A 21,290-nucleotide genomic window follows, 5' to 3' on the forward strand; every position below is an offset into this window, starting at 1 on the left:
GGCCAGAGCTCTATCCACTGTGCCACCTAGCTGCCCCTACAGATGGATTTCTTAACCTGGAGTCCATGCATAATTTAGAAAATATTTTGATAAAATTTGTTCCCACTATAATCTCATTTATTGTGTTATGTGCTATAAAAAAATGATTCTGAAAAAGTAGTCTTCACTCAGACTAAGTGGGACCCATCAGTTCCCTATCAACTATAAATCATAAAAGCCTTTTACCCCATATTTGCAACATGTTATAACAGTCTCAATTTGGAGGTAGTATTCTGAGTGCTGCCGCGTGCACGCGCGCACGTGTACGTGTGTGTGTGTGTGTGTGTGTGTGTGAGAGAGAGATTGTCTCTGAGCCTCCCAACCTGCAGAAGTGAAGAGACTAGTTACAGGTTCCTAACATTCAAAACTATCAAAACAAAACCAAAATGTGTTTAACCAACCTTTTATCTTCTTGCTGTCAACTGAACCAGCCAACCTCACTGAAGAGCTAATGCTAGCTGGACCCAGGAGGAGAGGAGCTGATAGACAGTGTCACACTTCAATGCCACAAAGGATGGAGCACAGATAAAGGGCAACCTAGAAGAAAAGAATAAAAAATATTATTACTCAGACAGACCACTAGACTTTCTCAGCAAGGTTTTCACTACCACAAGACAAATATAGAGAGAATCTCAAGAGACATTCCTTTCCTAGGACTCCCTCCTTGTAACATGAGGGTTGCCTTTAAAGTTCTTCAATTAAGCATACATTTCTAGTCTTTTGGGCTATGTGAGTAAATGGCATCTCATGTAGGTAAAAAATTGGTATGGAGGGCATGGCAGAAGGGGCAGCAAAAGGAGATTAAGAGAGTGGGGGAGCTATGAATGGGGTCAAGTAAGAAAAGACAAAATAAGTCAGCCTAAAAAGTTTAAGAAAGGGAAAAACAAGGAAGTCATAGAAGAATTATTTAAGGGATTATTATTTTTTTTTCCTTAGCAAGAAAAGATATGGTGAGGGAAAGGAGTTAATGATAGCAGAACACACAAAAACATTAAGATGAAATTAAATACTTTCTAGTCTAGGAAGAAAACAATAAAGCATAATATGCAGAAACTATCTGCTATTAAAGAATTTAAATACCATTTAAAAAAAGGTGTTTTTAAAAAATATCTATACTACCAAAAACACTATGTGGAACAAATGGTTGCTTTAACATCCTTAAAAATCAGAAGCCTTTACCTAGACTTTGAAGAATCAGTCTATAGCATCCAAACACATTTCTCTTCCCTCTTTTTCTCAGCTTACGGCTAATTTGAATTTGTGGTATAAGGTCTTAGGATCAAGAAAAAGTTAAGTGCATCATTTCTTCATCTCCCCTCTCACTGAAAGGGAAAGGGACTCAGGAATTCTCATATGATTCACTGAATAACAACTAAAATGGTTGTTGTCTCCTTTCAGAAGCCTCAAGGAAATCTATTAAGCCCCAAGCCCATTGCATATTTACCACCCTGAATTCTGTACATTGACATGTATTGCATGATTACTAAAAATAAAATATTAGAGCCAGAAATGAGTTTGGTGATCAAGTCCAGATAAGGAAAGTACAAGACAGGAATGAGAGGATTTAGACCTTGTCAATGATCCTAACACCATTAACTCTGTATACTCCAAGTTCTCTCCAGGCTCCTACATTCAGACTTTCTCCATTATCTCTCACCTTCCTTTTGAAGGTTGCCCAGGATGTAAAAAATAGGCAAAAGGACCACTCACTTACACACATCCACACCTTATTCTCAGGAAGATGGATGGAGGACCTCAACTTCACAAGCTCCTTTACAGGGCACATGTCAATGTTCAAGATGCCATCAGGACAATTTACAAAAGGCTCCACCTTAATCTCAAAACTAGATAACAAAATGTCCCTTTCAAATCATCAACCCCACCCACCCAAACCAAGGAACAATGCCTAAGGTCAAAACAAAGTAAAAGTAGAAGGTACTCAGAGTCTGCCTAAGTTTCTATTTCACCTTTTAATGACTGGAAGATGGATTTGGGGAAGGGAAAGTGAGGTTAAGACTTCAGAAGAGTCCATCATATTTTCATTCCTTAAAACCCCAGTAACAGCCAGAATGGGAAGGTAGAATATCATGAAATTGTTCAACTTTTCTCCTTGTAATCTCAAAACCCTATTTTCTTTGCCAGAGAAAGAACTTATAAAGACTAAAAGAACTGCATAGGATGAGAGCGTATAGAAAGGCTGTAACTTCTAATGGCAGGACATATTCAAACCACAGACACAAAATACTTTTTTTTTAAACTAGAAGGGGAAAGGGGTGTAGGGCAGGAGTTAATGTTAGCAGAACAATGTTAGCTTTACTATGAGGAACAAATCAGTAAAACTCAAAATAAACTTTATCTCCGCAAAATGAGATTAAAAGATGTAAATCACAGAAGGGAAAGAAACTATCCTCCTTCTATGGTTAGTTTAATTAGTCTGACATATAATGTTTATCAAATGGAATATTTTAAAAAGAGAATGGGGGGAGCCTTATTTCACATTTTAATAACTAACATCAGATATTCAAGGTAATTTAAAGGAGGCATTCCTTCGAGGCCAAAGATTTATTTCCAAGATGAGACTGCCATTTCATCCTGCATATGAAGTTTGACTTCAGTTTAAGTCCCAGCATTACCTAAAAACTGAGAGCTGGGTAAACTTTATTGTTTCCTTTAAGTCTATTGATTTAAAGACTTCAAACTAAAGTGCTGAATGTTACAAAACAGGCAGCCCCAAGAAGAAATTCCAGATTATCTCCCCCCTTTACTCAAATAATGGATAAATTTGAGAAGGGATAAAGGAATAAATATAAACTCTTTCTAAGGCTCCTCTCCCATAGACAGTCCAAAAAGTATAACTGGAAGAGCAGAATCCTTGATGTAAGTTAGTTAAAGCTAAGACAAAGACAACTGGGAAGGTCCCTCCCCTCCTACCAAGGATGTCCCCACCTAGAAAAGATAAGAGAACAATCATGTGTAAGGCCAGAAAGAGAAGATTAAGGAGAGTGGTCCATCCAGACAGACCAGATAACCCTGAAAGATAACAGATAAAGAGCAATGCAAAAATGAGATGCCCCGAACAAAAGGAGCTAGGAACAAACCCACTTCTGAGGAATCCCCAACGACTAAGTTATAGAATCTAAATGCTTTCAACAGGCCCAAAGTTTGGGGTAGTTTTGTGTAGCCCCAAATGTTGAGGCCCCGAGACACTTTTGAGTAGGTTTGAGGGCCGGGAACATACCACTGAACCAATTGGATGAACAGCCTGGGTGGACTAATTAACTAAGAGACTAATTCAGGCAAGAGGAATTCAGATTTTAAAACGGTCTCAACACTGAGTATTGTGAGCTTAAGAAAGGGGGTAAAAACACATTTTCTGCTAAGAGAAGACTGATGACCATGGACAGTTTACAAGGGAAAGGAAGGAAACATCCAAATCTCTGCCTTGCACAGAGCTTAAGTGGGAACTGGCTGCTAGTCTGTGAGCAAAAAAGTCAGAGAGATGGGTCCTTTATCTAATCCAATATGGCAAAGCCTATGCTCTCCCTCAGCTTGTTAACACAGGGCACAACAGCAACACTGTCTGTCCTAATAAGTACTGCCTTGCGTGTGCTCTGAAGGCTAAGACAGCTGTGATGATGGCTTAAGTTCCAGGAAGTTGATGTGTTTCTTGGCTTCAAGACCAGCCTATTCCTTGGACTGAGAAGCAATCCATAAAAGCCACACCCACTCAACCCTCTCCCCCTCCCCCTCCCCCACCTCCCCCTTTTAGGCTGGCATGGACTCCATTGTAAACCAGATCTTCCGAATGACATGCAGGGCCTTTCACCAAATGAGCGAGTACTTCACAATCCCAGGCACGATGAGTTGGCTCTTTAGCCAATTCTGGCTCTGGGCCCAGTAGGAGAGAAGAGAGTACTTGGAAAAGGATGGAAGATGCATCTATTCTCAGAGCCTTTACAAAGTGGAAGAAAATGTCCATTTTGAAAGCAAGGAGGGAAGCACACATTTCTATCTGTATACAGGTATGGCCTCCACTACTAGTATCTGCAATAGTCACCATTTGGTTCTCTTCTAGATTCTACTATATCCTCAATGCAAGAGACCAGCTCCTCTCTACGATTTGGGACCCACAGATATATTTTTGCCCTTCTAGGTATTCAGTGTCCAATCCTTAGTGACTCACATTTCTTTACTGTCTCCCATAATCCTTGGGCAGCTAGGTGGCACAGTGAATAGAGTGGTGGGCCTGGAAACAACAATCTTCCTGAGTTAAAATCTGGCCTTAGACACTTAAAAGCTTTGTGATCCTGGGAGAGTCACCTAATCCTGTTTGCCTCAGTTCCCTCATCTGTAAATTGAGCTGGAGAAGGAAATGGAAAACCACTCCAGTATCTTTGCCAAAACCCCAAATAGGGCCCTAAAGGGTAGGTCACAAGTGAAGAGCAACAACAAAATCAGTAATGATTTAGAGCACGTGACTGAAACAACTGAACAAACATAATCCTTAGACCTGAATAAAAGAAAATCACCTAGACTGCACCAAAAATTTATGGCAAACAAGGTATGGAACACTGAAGTTTGACAGAAAAGTAATCAGTGAGATAGGCATTGGATTTCAATTACCTTTGTCTAAAAAACTACTAAGCCAAGAAAGCCAAAAGGTACCCCAAAGTCTCTTTCCTGCTGGTTCCTAGTTACCTGGAAACTCTGAACAGAAGCTGAGTCATGTGCTATGAGCAGCTTCTACATCTAAGAAAAAACTGGACTTAAAAATGCATTTCAGCAGAGAATGCACATGGACTTGATTCAGGCAACATCAAAACCAATGATACATGGAAGCCCAAAAGCTAGAAAAGGCACAGTAATTAGCCCAATACACTCAAGTTAACTGCAAGTCAGTAATCCTAATTCCTAACCCCACCGCCTCCAAAAAATGAGTTCATGAAATTAAAATGACTTAAAATCAGGAGTACTGCTGAAAACTTTTTCTCAGGGTATAAGACTTCAAACAGTTTTCTTGTAGTAAAAGGCAGAATATGGATGATCACTAAGGTCATCCCTTGTCAGACCCAAGTCCGGTGAACAAGTTATCAATTCGCAGTGTATACAATGTACACTTCAGTTCTTAAAAAGCAAAGAAAATATTCAAACCTATTTAGGGCTCATTTGCTACTTCCTCAGGAACACGGACAAGTCAGATAGGAAATTTAGGGTGGATAGGGCCTGCCTGCCTATAAAGTTATGTGTACAGGAAGCAAAACCACTCTGGCTGGTCTTTTGTATGGATCTCCAGGGGCTGCCCTGGTTATGACCTTCACTACCCAACAGTCCTCTCAAGACTGTGAGCAACTCTAAGCAAAAAGGTATTAGCACACTTTGCTGTGAATCACACAACAGCTCCTTAGAGGGTGCTATAGAACAATTCTCCAAATTTCTGCAAGACTTAGATTCTGGTAGCCCTAGACACATAGATCCTTCACCCTTTCCCAAAAAGGTGTTCAACTTCTCTCTCTGCACCCTCTGTTGATATAAGGTATCTTAGTGCGCAGTAAATAAACAAAGGGGGGGAAAAAAAGGTTTTCCATTAAGATTGTCTTTTTGCTAGGAAAATTCTTTTTCAACTTAAAACACAGTCCAAGAATAGACTATGACCTATATAAAACACATGTCAGCTTTATGGAGAAAACACACACAAACACAGAGTGAGAAATAAATAAATGTGGCTCTTACCAACTACTTTTTATATCTGGATGTGCCCTCAAATGGAGAGCATCACTAGATAAAGAACTGTAAACATTAAGATAAAATATCCTAGTGCAATGAGAGTTTACCACATATTGGTATGATCTTTTCCCCCATGCAATAAGGAGATTCCTTTAAAAAAAATTATTTAAAGACAAAAAATTCCTTTGTCACACTATTTTAATTGTCATACTATTTAGCCAGTGGGGTACATTTACTGAGTGTTGTATAAAATACAGCACTGGATTCCTGCCTAAACTTATCCTCCAGTTACAGGATCACAGATTTAGAGCTAGAAAGAACCTTAGACCTTATTTTTAAAATATTAATAATAATTTGCCATTAAAAAAAAAGTTCAATCCTCCCATTCCTTCTTCCTTCATGCCCCTCTTTCTTGGAAGAAATGAAATGAGAAAGAACACTAATTGTCAAGAAAAAAAAGTTTTAATTTAAGGAAAAGAAAAAGTTAACTCCCATTCTCAATGTTCTTCTCGAGGGAGCACGTCTTATGGACAGGATTTAACTACTGCCAGATTCAGGAAGGCAGAAGACAGCTGCCACATGGCAGCCATTTGTTTAAAATTCACCACAGGAAGACATAGCCCCCACTGCTTTTCAGCTATCAAGGAGAACTTTCTCTCTCAGTAACTTCTCCTTTCTTTAAGACTTCCCAGTTACCTGGCCATTGCGCCCTGCTGTCATCATCATCATCTTGTGCTTATGGCAACATCTGAATTTTCTGCTATCATTCCAATCAAAGGAGACTGGAGTAGGAAGGGAGCAAATGTGGTAAAAGTTGACACTCCTTTAAAAAAAAAAAAGGTGGCGGGAGATACAACCTACAGAGGATGCTAGGAAATGATGCTCTTACATTTAAAGCTGAAACGTCTGGGCTAGGACCACAACCTCTCTATTTATGGAGGAAATGAAGTCAACAGGAACGTATAAGGTAGGGGAGATTCAAATTGTAAAAGACCCTCCCCTGCTGCTCCAGGTCCCTCCTGCCTGGATGTTTACTGAAGGGCTGAAGAAGCCCTGAACCCCAGTTACAATGGGAAGGACAATATAAACGAGCCAGGATATGTGGAATTACATTTCATATCAGATGAAAAAGTCTGGCTCCACCAGCCCTCTTTCCTCCACCTCCATCACATCCTCTTCTCCAGCACGTAACCAAAAGTTTGCTTTCATTGCCTTTAACCCAGAGTTCAAGAGAAAGCACATCTACAAAACTATCTTTATCAAAGACCTTTCTGAAAAAATGGCAATCTCTGCAAAAGAAAGTTCTAACTCTAATTTCACTGATATTCATATCAGTTTACAAAATCAGGTTGGTGAAAAACATACTAAATGTTTAACACTTTAAGACTAACAAAGCATTTTCTTCACTGAAACCTGGAATGGTTGTAGTGCACGTGATATTATATTCATTTCCATTTTGTAGATGAGAAAACAGAGGCCTAGATCAGTGATGTGGCTTACCCAAGGTCACATAGCTGACTAAAAACCTGAATTCAGGTCCAAGAGTAGTCGACTCACTCCAAGGCTAGAGTAAAACACTACAGCTTGTTGGCAGCCTTACAATGCTGTTATCATTTGCAGGAAATAAAGCTCCATTAGTCGTAAAATATATTACACTTAGCTAGTCCAAATTAAACTTAAAATTTACTTAAATCACATAAAGGTAAATTACTGCACATCAGTTGCAAAATAATGCAGACAATTTTCCTTTTTTTCTTTTTTTTTAAGGCAATTGGGGTTAAGTGACTCGCCTAGGGTCACACAGCTAGTTAAGTGTCAAGTGTTTGCCCTGAGGCCACATTTGAAGTCAGGTCCTCCTGATTTCAGGGCTGGTAACCCAAGTATCAATATAGTTGAGGGGATAGTTCCTACAGCTCTATGTGGAGGAGCTGCTGGGAATCACCTAAATCTGCCTTCTCCCTGCTCACTGGAAGGCAGTCAATATGACTGAACGAACATGGTTATGTACCCTTTCTTATAGCAGCCAGCAAAATACTCCCTGGCCATTTAGTTTACGATTTTGGAAAGCCTTGCTTCAGAAATTGAAGGTGAGTCAGGTTCTACAGTTGGAATGGACAGGATGTACATATGAGTGTTGGAAATCAGAGCTGTCTTTTATGTAGTTTTAAGGCTTTCAAAGTAATTTACATTCAGTATATTGCTCTCCTCACAGTGCTGGGCTAATTATGCCTTTTTATAGATGTGACAGTGTGGGAAAGAGCATTAGTTGTGGAGTCAAAAGACCTGGGTTCTGGTATTGACTTCAATGATTCTGTCTACTGAGTCTCAGTTTTTTGATTAGGAAAACGAGGTCTAAGGTCCAATTCCAGAGCTAGATCTATGATTCTTTGAAGAGAAATTAAGGCACACAACTAGTTAGATCAAGAGGTAAGATTTGACCCCAAGTTTCTTCTGACTCTGTGTTCAGCAAAATGACCCAAAAGGAAAATTGTCAGGGGCAGCTAGGTGGCGCAGAGTGCCGGCCCTGAAGTCAGGAGGAGCTGAGTTCAAATGCGGCCTCAGACCAAACACTTGACACCTACTAGCTGTGTGACCCTGGGCAAGTCACTTAACCCCAACTGCCTAAAACCAACCAAACAAAAAAGAATTAAAACTGTGCTTTCAAGATTCTTAGCATCAGGGTATGCACATACAGAATACAATGACAAGGTGCAGTGTTAGTCAATGAGGCCTTCCCTTCTCAAATGGTGAAGTGTTAACTTTTAATTACAGGTTCACTGGATTTAAAACAATAGGGGGGAAAAAGACATCTAGGGCAGCTGGGTGGCACAGTGCAGAGAGTACTGGGCCTGGAGTCAGAAAGACCTGAATTCAAATCCAGCCTCAGACACTTCCTAGCTGGGTGACTCTGGGCAAGTCACTTCACCCTGTCTGCCTCAGTTTGCTCACTTGTAAAATGAGCTAGAGAAGGAAATGACAAAAACCAAACCAAATGGGGTCATGAAGCGTCAGACAGGACCGCAATGACTCAACAACAAGAAAAAGGAAAGGAAACACAAGCTTATTATGTGCCAGAAAGTTCTACAAGTATCTCACTTGGTCCTCAAAACAAGCCTTGGAGGGAGATACTACCATTCTTAACTGAGGCAGACAGAGGTTTAAGTGACTTACTTAAGTAACAGCTAGCATCTGAGATTGGATTTTAACTCAGATCTTCCTGACTCCAGGCCTAAGCGTTCTGTCTTCAGAGTCACCTAGTAGCCTACTACTAAGTTCCAGAGAGTCCAAAGTTATATTATAATTAAAACATTAAGGGTCAATGGGCTGACCTTTATTATATACTGATATAAATTTATTCTGCTTTAGTCCCATCTATGGTACATCTTGGAGAGGGAATAGGGAGACAGAAATTGCTGAAATAAGCAGGTGAAAAGAAGCACATTAAAAGAGTCTAATATAAAATAGGAGCAAATATGCAATGATTTTCTCAGAGTAAAACTGGTAAGACAAAAGCTGGAAATAGTCCATCAGAGTGGGTAGCAAGTTGTCCAAGACCCACCACCTCAATCCTGGCAACTGAAGATGGGGAAAAAAAAAAGGTTCACTGCCAATTTTTACCCTTCTCATATAATAAGTTTTAATACCAGAGATACATCTCTAAAGGATGGAGTCATTGTGAGGATTATCACACTACTGAAGTAAATCAGAGGCACACTCTCTCTCTCTCTCTCTCTCTCTCTCTCTCTCTCTCTCTCTCTCTCTCTCTCTCTCTCTCTCTCTCTCTCTCTCTCTCGGCTCTGCTTTATGCCTTAATACTTCACTCCCTGGGGTGTCTAATTGCTTCATTTTCTCTCTAATACAAAAGGCCTGTATTTCCCTCCTTCACAGTAAACGATAAAAACCAGTGTCTGAGAAATATGCTAAAAAGAACATTTGTTCATTTATGCTGATCAGCACTCATGATCCTGGCTCACGCACAGAACTGGTGTTGATACAGCTAACATGTACATAGAATTTACTATGTGCCAGGACCCATGTTAAGCACTTTACAATTATCTCATTTGACTCTCACAACACCCTGGGAGGCAAGCATGTATTATCCCAACCTTACAGATGAGGAAACTGAAGCAAACAGAGGTTAAGTGACTTGCCCAGAATCACAAAGCTAGTAAGTGAGACTGGATTTGAACTCAGACCTTCCTAACTCCAGGCCCAATATGGACCTGAGCTAAAACTGGAAAAACCTCTAGATATGGACTTCCCTTCTTCTCAACAAGGTTCTATAGGAACCTGCTCCATCTCCTACTTTCCAATCACGAAGAAAAAGGAAGGAAAAATACCAATCTTTCAGGTACCTTCCCTCAAACTATTTTATACCTGAAGGACAATTCAATTTGCCATCAGAAATAAACCTATGACTCACCATGGCCTTGAGACATCAAGGAAGTGGCACCTATCCTCACAGCAGTGCACACAAAAGGCTGATCAAGAAGCCAATAAACCATTTATGCAGTGGCAATGACTGCCTCAGACTGTTCAGAAATGTCAAACTCAAATAGAAAATTATCCCTATTGGCCACATACTGACTTAAAAACCACAAATTAACATTATCTATATTGTATTGCATCTTCACTTGTGTTGTTAAATATCTCCCAATTAAATTTTATTCTCATTCAGCCCTACTCTCCCTCTCTGCTATAGGTCAAATACTATGACAGTGAAAACCTCTGCAGAATGAGCAAAGATTTCTAAGCCCCAGCTGATGGCCACTAGCAAGCAATACCTAATAAAACAAAATTCAAGTTAACCATATGATCCGTACCATCAATTATCAATATACAAATTCTGTAACATAGACTAGCTGTGTTTAAAACAAAACAAAAACACAATTCACCCTCCCCAAGCACTAATGTATCTTAAGTCTTTCAACGTACCTAAACCTCCTAGAATTAAGCACCATAGAACGATGGTGTCCAATTCTTTCCTATCACTTGAAGCTACATTAGAGGAAAAAGGACACATTGCTGTTCTGGGAGACCATCTACATTCCTTTTATCTTTTCTTAACAGTTTGCCACCCAGTGTTACATGGAGACCCCAGCTACAACAGTCTACCCTTTTATCTTTAGCTGACCATGCAACACCCTGAAGCTGACTGAGGTCTAGATTTCCTGCTGCTTGCCTACAGGGGCTATTCAACTTGTTTAAATATTACTTGCCCAAGAGCCTTGGACCAAAGCCCAAGCAATACCTACCCAGCATTCATTTCAACGTGTACTTTAAAGATCTCCAAAGTCCGATGTACTATGCCCTGCTTCAATACAGGAGGGGCTTTTGATGCTTTAAGAAAGGTGACATTTTCCAGGTTCACCTACATTTTGTTTTTCATACGAATATTATCATCATCACACAAGTTATCAGGATAAACTTAAGTTTATAATGATTAAGCTAATGTTTGAAAACCAGTGGAATTTTTAAAAAGTAGTTTTGTGTGCTTTTCTACTCCAAAATAGGTGGTGATGTTTTTACTTTATGTGCATATGTCTTTAAGGTGGGTCTGACCATCCACCTCCCTCAACCAAGCCAAATGCTGAGGGCTTGATGGGCTTTCCTGTCGAAGGTGTTTCTAGGGCAGTAAACAGTAATGGATGCCTTACTGATGCATTTAAAAAGCCCAGTGAGAAGGTTGTGCAGCATCAGTTAGCCGTACAGCAAACAGAACTAACATTAAATTCACCACATATCAGCACACGAGGTATCTGACTTTCTTTCAAGAGGTCACATGGTATAGTAGATAGAATGCTGGACCCAGGAGTCAGGTGACCTCGGCTGAAATCCACCTCAGAACAGTTCAGTTTCCTTTTCTGTAAAATGGTGATAATGCTACTGGCACAGAGGGTGTTGTGAGGAAAGCTCTTTGCACAACTTAAAAGTACTATATAAATCTGAGTAGATTTTATTATTACTATTATTTCTTCCTTTGGAGGAGATTAAACTGAAAACCTGAGTATTTCCTACAGCATTACCTGGGCAGGTAATCTGGGGAACAAGATTTTTTTTAAAAAAGCAATTTGACTTTAAATAACACTACAATTCATTTCCTTGGAACAAGGAACATTAAAATGAAGAAGGAAAGAGTAGTAAAGCTCAGGGCTCACTCCTTAACCTCATCTGTAAAATGAGGAGATTGGACCATAAGCCCTCTATGGTTCCTCCCAGTTCTAAGATGTCTATCGCAGAGAAAAGACAGCTCAATGGAAGGAAGGAAAGAGCAGACACAGAGATGAAGACAGATTAGAAAATGGTGCAACATTAGCTATGAAAACTAGTTTGTGGGCCAAGAAATTCATAACAGCTTTATACCCATGCTTATGATGTTCCATCTTAGTTCCAGTATTGAGGAAATTTCAAAGAAGCTATGCAAGAAACTAAAAGAGCATCTGACAAGGCCATGTGTGAAGGGAAAGCTTTTTTTCTTCCTACTCCAAAAGAAACCGGTTAAGATGGCAGATGAAAGGCAGCAATTCAGCAGAGCTTTCCCAACATTTCCCTCTAAACAACCTAATGCTTCAAATCAAATTTTGGAGCAGCAGAGCCAATAAGAGGTCAGAATGAGACACTTTTCCAGCCTCAGATAACTGAGGAGGAGGTCAGCAAGAGGTCTGTGACACCAGGGTAACAGGCCTATCCAAAGCACTTGTACCTGATGGTGGAGACCACAGCAGCAGCTTTGGGAGCTCTCAGCCCAAAGACGGTAAGGGGGGTTGGACAACCAGTCAGAAAGAAATTACAGGCAACCCTTTGCTAGCACAGGGTACAGCTGGTATTAACTGGCAACTCCATTGCAGTTCCAGGGTAGAAAGGTATGCTTGTGGTAGGTTACAAGGTTGCAGGGGACGTGGTCACCGTCATAAAGCAGAGAAGAGCACTAGTACTTGTGGCTGCAGGAGAGCAGGGGTACTGATCACAGTTCCAGAACCAAAAGGAGTGGTAGCAGCTTGCTGTCACAGTGGAGCAGGAATCCTTCCTTCATACAGATCGGAAGAGCAGTGACCATGCCTTTCCCTGCATCACACCACCTTAGAAATACCAAAAATTTGTAGAACCCCTCTGAAAACAGCAGCATGAGAGAACCTGAACCTTGGGACCATGCCTCCCCACCCCCCAGGTGAGCAAGCAGAGCCCAATTTTAGCATAAAGTTCGAAGTCAAAAAATGGGTTGGGAAAATGAGCAAACAACAACGTAAAAAAGACTTGACCATAAAAGGCTACTACAGTGGCAAAGAAGACCAAGACACACACTTAGAAGACAATGACATTAAAATATCTACAAAGCAAAACCTCAAGGAAAAATGCTAATTGGGGGGCAGCTAGGTGGCACAGTGGATAGGAGTGCTGGTCCTGAAGTCAGGAGGACCTGAGTTCAAATCTGGCCTCAGACCAAACACTTGACACTTACTAGCTGTGTGACCCTGGGCAAGTCACTTAACCCCAACTGCGTAAAAAACAAAAAACAAAAACAAAATGCTAACTGAACCCAAGCTCGAAAGAAATCTTGGGGAAAAAAATCTTGGAAGAGTTAAAGAAAGAGATAAGAGTAGGAGAGGAAAAACAGGAAAGAGATGTGTGGTGCAAGAAAATTATAAAAAGAGAACTAACAGTTTGGTAAAACAGGCACCAAACAAAAAAAAATCCTGAAAAACAGAACCGGCCTAAAGCACGAAAATTCCCAGAAAAATTCCTCAAAATGAAGAAAAGAATAGGACCAATGGAAAGCTATAACCAAGATAATAACCTACACATAAGAAATATCTTAGATCCTGAGGGTAAAACAGAAAATGAAGGAATCCAACAATCACCTCCTGAAAGATCTCAAAATGAAAGTTCCAAGGAATATTATAGCCAAATTCCAGAGAAAATATTGCAAGCAGCCAGAAAGAAACAATTCAAATATTCAAATCACAGGATTACACAAGATTTAGCAGCTTCCACATTAAAGGACCTGCAAACTTGAAACTGAAAGACACACACAGTTATAATCAGGGAAACTAGATTTTGCTTTTAAAAAAAAAGGTACAAAAAAAATTTTACAGCAAGTTTCTCTAATAAAGGATCCATTTTTCAATAGAGGGAACTTAGTTAAATTTATAAAAACAAGAGCCATTCCCCAACTGACAAATGGACAAAGGATATGAATAGGCAGTTTTCAGAAAAAAAATCAAAGCTATCTATACTTGTATAAAAATGTTATAAATCACTACTGATTACGAAAGCAAATTAAAACAACTGTGAAAGATTAGGCTACTCTAATACAATGATCTAAGATAATTTCAAAAGACTCAGCATACAAAAATGCTATACACTTCCAGAGAGAGAATTTTTGAACTGAGTGTAAAATGAAATTTAGTTTTCTTGCTTTTTAAATTTTCTGTGTGATGTGGCTAACATGGAAATTTGTTTTGCATGATTTCACACGTATTGATATAATTTTGCTTGCCTTCTCAACTGGTAGGGAAGAAGGGATGGGAGAGAGAAAATCTGGAGCTCAAATCTCAAAACAAAAGAATGCAATAAATAAATAATAAATTTGTTTTGAAAAGAAGAGACCTCTGATATTTACAAGTCACTCTCTTGCCCAGGAGGCCAGAAAAAGAAAAGGAGCTAGCTAACCCGTCTAACCCCACCTGCCAAACAGCAGTCTTTTGCATCCTCAATTCCCTCCCAGTCAGAGTTAGAACAGGTTGTTCTAAAGGTCCCAACAGGTTGTACAGACAAAGAAAACAGACTTTCGAAACAGCTGTATCTAAGGCACTCACACAAGGATGTTTCAGTGGATATGCCTAAAGAAACTTTCCCAAGGTATCTCAGAGGGTGCCATTACAAATCCAGAAAGTGAGTTCTTCCTCCTCTTCCCTTCTCCCTTTCCCTATCCACATGAAGACTGACATACACAGTGCTGCAACACTGGTTTCAACATCCCATCTACTCCATGATTAAAATTCAGACAATATAAAGAGATATAAATTGTTTCCTAAAAATCTGAAAAATTATCTACACCATAACCAGTGTCCTTATATACCTAAAAACTGCCTACCAGATATCAGCTGAAAGTTCATAAGCAAAATGGAGAGCAGCCCCATATAAACAGGAAGGATCAAACTTTCTCAGTTTGGCCCAAGAGGGAGGCACCAGCAGTAATGAGGCTGAAGTTATGAAGCTAATAGACCTATCCAAAATTGAAATGGTATGCATCACTAGGTAGTGGCCTCCATCTTACTTGCCATCTTCAAACAAAGACCAATCAGTCAATAAGCATCTATTAAGTGCCTACTGTATGCCAAGAATTGTGGTAAAAAGACAGTCCTTGCTCTCCAAGAGCTCATAGTCTTAACGGAGGAGACAACATGCACATTAACAGGTAGAAACATGTGCAAATATATTACCAGAAGTCAAGGAAAATGCTAAGGGTAGATATGCCAACCTGCAAGTGGTTATGGAATGAAGGAAAGATGAGAAAATGGAGGCATCTAGCATAGAGTACAACAGCCAAGTCACTACTCTTCACTGTTACATAGCACTTCAAGGGAAATAAAGTGTTTTCCTTACAAGAAAAGAACATTATTATTCTTTTGATACAGATAAGGAATTTCTGATGGGATGGGAGAGATTTTTAAGTTGCAAGAGAGACTAATACATGGAATAAATAGTCTGAAGGAGATGGACAAATGAGCTGCTTGGTATTGACCCTGAATATATAAAAGCATTTATCTGCATATATTCTCCGGATACTTTCATAATTAAATTCTGCTTAGAAAATGTATCAGAAAATGTGATGTGGGGAAAAAAACTTTAGAGACAACTTACATAAACCGTCACACAGCCACAGAAGACTACATACAACTTATAAGCCTTTAAAGACAAACATCTTGATAAAAAGAGTTTATTATATAAATAAATTTGGCCAGCATTCAACAGGATTAAAAAAAAAGTAATTTAGATGACCCTGACCCTAAGTTCTTAGTTATTCCAGTGTGCCGGAACCATAGGTTTCTAGACCACAAGTCTTTATTATTTAAAGTTTTAAAAGCCTGAGGCAAAAACGATTTGGGTGTGGTCCTGCCTGCAGGCACAGGGATGTACTAGAGGATTTCTGGAGGTAATTAACTTCCTGCACTATAATTCTTCATATACTTACTCAGTCCTATGCAATAGTTTCAAAGTACAAAGGGAAATAACTAGTAAGTAACTGACATGAGGCTGTGCCTAAGCCATCTTGATCTCTCCTACCTTAGTCATTACTGCCATGCCCAGCCTACCTACCAAACACCAGGACGGATTTGGCTTATCTTAATCATGGCAGCAGCATGGCTAGTAAGCCTTAGAACCAGGAAAAGTTGAGTTCAAGTCCCACCTCTGACACTTACTGGCTCTATAAACCTGGGTAAATCATTTAACCTTCTCAGGGCCTCAACATAATCTCTCTGGCAAGTCTCTAAGATTATACATTTCAGAGAATGTGCTAACTTACATTGGTAGACTAGGGAGTTCTTTGCTTGGGAACCAATGAAATCACAGATCCAGTCCCTCTCCTTAAAAATGGAAGTCATCTCAGCTCTCTAAAGATTATAAATCTAAACCTATAAGGGCCTCAGAGATCAGCTAGTCCAATCTGCCTCAATGACAGGAGAGTAAAGTGACTTGCCCAAAGTTACATAACAGAGTAAAAATAAGACAAATAACAGAACTGGGATTTAAACCCAAACTAATGCCAAAACCAGTGCCCTCTCCAAACACTCCATGTTGTACAAACGTATTGCTAGAAAAACAGACACGGCAGTAACTATCACGGAAGACTCAGTTCCATCTTAGGAGAGACTGGGATTTCCCAGGGACGTTCTGACCAAAGAGTCTTCCTTTCCCTTTTCCCCACCCAATTCTAAGAAAGCCAAAGACAGAGGACAGGTAAAAGTTTGTAGGATGAGCGGATGGAGAACAGACAAAAACATAGCCTCTCTGGTAAAGCAGAGGTTAGGAAGGAAAGAGGAGGTAACAATGCAGTTTTGAGGGGTGAAGGAAGAAAGGTGAAAGACCTCAATGTTCTTTTCATCTGCTACAGCTGATGGACATTAAGGGGTACGATTTGGTGGTTAAGAGGGAAAAGGAAATGGGACCAGATTATACAGTCTCAAAAGAATCTAGACTAATAGCCATCACAGAGTAGCTAATAGGAAATAGGGCTTTATCGAAATTAGCCTGACAGTGAGATGTGGCAGCAGAGTGGGGTGCAAGGAGACATTGTAGGAGACCATTATTGTATCCAGGTTATGAGGTGACAATAACAGTGAAAAGGAGAAGAAAAAGCAAAGATATTTCAGGAAAGAAATGCCAGGGTTTTGTGATAAGACAATAATCAATGACAGGGGAACCTAAGTTGCATACAATCCCCTCTACCCAGGGTTCAAGGTGGCTAGTATAAGGCAGATGCTCAAATATTATGAAAAACAATATAAAATTTAAAATGGTTGCCATGTTGTGGCACCAAACAAGGGCCTATAGAATCCTTCTAAGAATAATGATATTTTTAAATGCTTAAAATACATGGGACGACTACAAATTTATAATTTAACACAGATCTGTGTCGTAATGGATTGTTATTTTTGATGCACAGAATTTGAGGTGACATCAAGAAGATACTCTGTACACAGGTTGTGATCTACCTAAGAAGGTAAGTAAAGTCATGAATTAATCCCAAGGTATAGAAAAGACCACTGGGCTGAAGAACAAAACCCTAAGAGGCACCCAAATTAAGGGATAAAAAATGTCATGAAAGCCAAGTGCAGAAGAGTTTCAACAATGGATGAAGACACCAAAAAGAAAAGTTTACCCGGTTTCACAAGATCCCTGGCTTCAAGAGGAGCTAACACAAAATGGTGAGGATAGAAACTAGTGAAGTAGGGGAGAAAGGCTGGATTGGAAGTTTGGGAAGTACTCAATTCCAGGAATTTGACAACAAAAGGAGAAAAAAATAGATGGTAGCTTCAAGTGACACAAGTTTGAAGACAGGAAGGATGAGCATTTTTGAAGGGAGCTCATGGCAATGGAGGGGGAGAGTGGTGAGAAGAGGCACTGTGTGGAAGGAGAGAGGGAGGAGCCACAAGCAGGAGGGTGTGGATGCTAAGTCATCAGAGGTTCTAAATGCAACTAGTTGGGTTTATGCTAAAGATGAAAGTGTTCTTTGTGGAGGAAAGTAACTTGGGGGGGGAGAAGAGGAGGGAGAGAGAGAGAGAGATGCTGAAGTGAAGATACATTGTTTAAGCAGAAGGAAACAGAAACTGGTTTCAAATGATTCAATTAAATCCAACATTTATTAAGCTACTACTATTGGTAAGAGCTATTTAAGACAGTAATACTCAAATAAACCATTTCCTGAGTCCCTCAAAAAGCTCATATTGAACTTGGGCAGTTCAATATATAGTATATAAGTACAGTACAAAGAAAATTGAGACAGAACAGTAAGGATCAGGGAAGGTTTACCAGGAAGTGGCCCAGAGCAGAGCTTTAAAAGGAAGATAAGGATTCAAATAAGTGGAAATGAAGGCCTGGAGAAGGGCTTGTGAAAATTTCTAGGGAGGGAAGTCAAAAGTGGTCCAAATTCAGTCAAAGGGCCTCACTTGAGGACCTAGAGGGCCCCCTGTGGTTCAGGCCACAGGTTCCCCACTCTGTCTAGTCTATCTATAAAGTAGGTTGAATTCTCTGTGGAGAATAAGGGGAGAAGGGAGAATTAACTGGAAGCTTAAGGCAGGGGGAGGGAAATGGTTCTTTTTTAATGTTATAAACCCAATGCGGCACCAAAAAAAAAAAAAGGCCAATAAGACTCCAAGACTACTATTAAATACATAAAATAAAATAAATGGGATCACAAAGGAAACTAAGTATATTAAGTTACCAAAATATGTAGATTTTTAAAAACCCAAATTCAAAAGTCAAGAACCTCTAGTCTAGGCTAATTTGGAGAAACATACCAGGAGTCAAGAAAAGAGGAATAAAAGGTCCTCTGGCACAGTGATGTCAAACTCTGATTAGAAATAATCCACTCTACCCTTATGTACATAAAGATCCTTGCAGGCTGAATATTAGAAAACCAGATGTTAACATTATACGTGTTTTGTTGTATTTTTATTTTGTTAAATAATCCCCAATTACATTTTAATCTGGCTTGGGCAACACTAGAGAGTGTTATGGGCCATGTGTATGACACCCTACTCTAGCCAACAGAAGAAAGAAAAAGGAACTTGAAAAAGAAGGCAGTTTATGATTTAACTAAAGATGGTCTCCTGAATTAGCCAGGATGGACACATCTCCTAAATTGTAAATAAATCCCAAGACTCTGTCCTGGGCTCTCTTCTCTCTCTATCCTCTCTTATCACCTCCCAAGAGTTTAATGTCCATCTCGAAGCAGATGATTTATTAATATATCCAGTCGCAGTCTCTCTCCTGAGCTCCCAGTCTGGAATCACCAACTGCCTAATCTCTCATTTTGAATCTGATACCCCAAAGAAAACGCCCCCCCCAACCCAAACTTCCCTTCTTTTAACCTCACATGTTAGTAATTTCAGAATAATCCTACACTCCATATTCTGTCTCACACCACATATCCAGTCAGTCAGATGATAAATCCTGTTTTTTTCTACATCTACGCATGAGTTTCCTTCTCTATTCAGATAGAGCCACAGGACCTTATTGCAGGCCCCCATTACAACTCTCGAAGCTATTACAATGATCTAATTTGTTTCCTTGTCAAGCCTCTCCATACTCCAGTACAACCTATATACACTACCACCAAAGTGATTTTCCTTATAGAGATCTAATCTATGTTATTCTCATATTCAATAAAAACCCATTTTCCAGTCTTCTGATACATCACTGCTTCCTACATCCTACTGTCCTTTTCTGTTCCCTACACACAGCATATCTCTGTGCTCTGCCTAGGCTCCTGGAATGTATTCCCTTCTCACCTGTTGCTTCATAGAATACCTCATACCTCAAGATGCAGGCAAAATCTTCTACACAAAGCCCATCCTGATTCTCCCAACTTCTGGCAGCCTCCCTCCTTCACAACTTTGTTTTATTTTGACTATACATTAAGATGTACATATTATCTTCCCCAAAGAATGTAAGCACCTTTAGAATAAGAATTATATCAATCAATAAACATTATTAAGCACCTACAATGTGCCAGGTAGCATGCTTTATCCCTAACACCTAGTTTAATAAACGTTTGTTGACTGATTGGGTCAATGTAAGAGCATCCACTTGGAGTGAATATAGTATGCCTAGTTTCAATTGGTTGGAGAGACACTAAGGAAAAACATCAATTTAAAGGGTAGCAATATATCTTATTACTTTTCCTCCCAGCGCTTCCTGATTGACCTATTTAGTGTCTGCCTTTCCAATTCAGGGAATGAAGCCATGCTGAATTTACAAACAATTACAGGACTTTCTCACAGGTTCAGCTGGTCAAAGTAAATATGCATAAAGAGGTAAAGCATTAAATTGCTCTTTTAAGGTCACATCTTTATTTTCTTTTGCTTAGATTTGCATCAAAATGTATTTCAATCATCTGCTAGTGTTCCTAAGCAAATTAAATCATGTAAAAGTAAATGGGGTGGGAACTAAGGGAACAGAATTGATTAAACAACTAACTAAAGCAAACGAGATATCCCCTTTCTCCATTTTCTTTTAAATTGACTACAATCTAGTGCCAAGTATTACCTACTCAACTGAGAATTACTGATACAAAACGAATAGATATATGTATATGCCTTAGCTGGGTCTGATTTGCAGGAAATTAAAACAAAAACTTCAGCAATTCATACTTCTCTGAAAGGAAATGTGAAGTTCAGAGCTATACAAAGCCTAACGTTAAGCTGTTCCCAGGCAACAAGAAAACTAAAAGGGTGGATGCTCTCTTTATCCTCTACCTCCTAAACCTAAAGTCAAAGCTGGTACTACCCAGGCCATAACTGCCAAGAAGCTATCTCAGTTCTAGTCTGCTGCGCACAGGAGACAAAGGAGCAGATGCACGGAGCCAGAAAAGTGGAACTGAACAACAAATAAAACCCACCTAGAAGATCTCACCCCAAAAAAAGACCCCAAAAAGACATGGAGAATGAAAAATTTGTCAATATTTCCAAGGAGCTAAAATTCTTTTGAAAAGCACTTCTGCTTATCACTTGGACAATAATTTTCATCCATTTAAAGAAGTTAAGAAGATCAGAAAAGTATTGCTTGTCCCTACCTCTTCAACAAGCTGCTTTCCTTCGCCTGAATTTTATTTTTTTGGGAGGGGAAGGATTTGAAGGGCAAATATGCATCTCATTTAATATCTGATTCCCTAAAAACTCTCCAAACCTCTCTAGAACCAGATATACAGACAGACACGTGCAAGGACAGAGAAAGAATCAAGGCAGTAATAGTGGCATGTATTATTTATTACTCTTTACAGGCATCAAGTTTGTACTCCCATT

General features: G+C 39.6%; 1 protein-coding gene across 1 annotated transcript in view; it reads right to left on the reverse strand.

The window, feature by feature from the left end:
• Positions 1-21,290, reverse strand: part of RREB1 (ras responsive element binding protein 1) — a 146,269-nt gene that overhangs the window by 78,809 nt on the left and 46,170 nt on the right. The window contains 1 exon segment of the mRNA XM_021009852.2: positions 441-576. The gene's annotated coding sequence lies outside the window, so the exon portion shown is untranslated.

This window comes from Phascolarctos cinereus, unplaced genomic scaffold (assembly GCF_003287225.1).
Source record: "Phascolarctos cinereus isolate Bilbo 61053 unplaced genomic scaffold, phaCin_HiC Scaffold_4;HRSCAF=312, whole genome shotgun sequence".
NCBI classification, from domain to species: Eukaryota; Metazoa; Chordata; class Mammalia; order Diprotodontia; family Phascolarctidae; genus Phascolarctos; species Phascolarctos cinereus.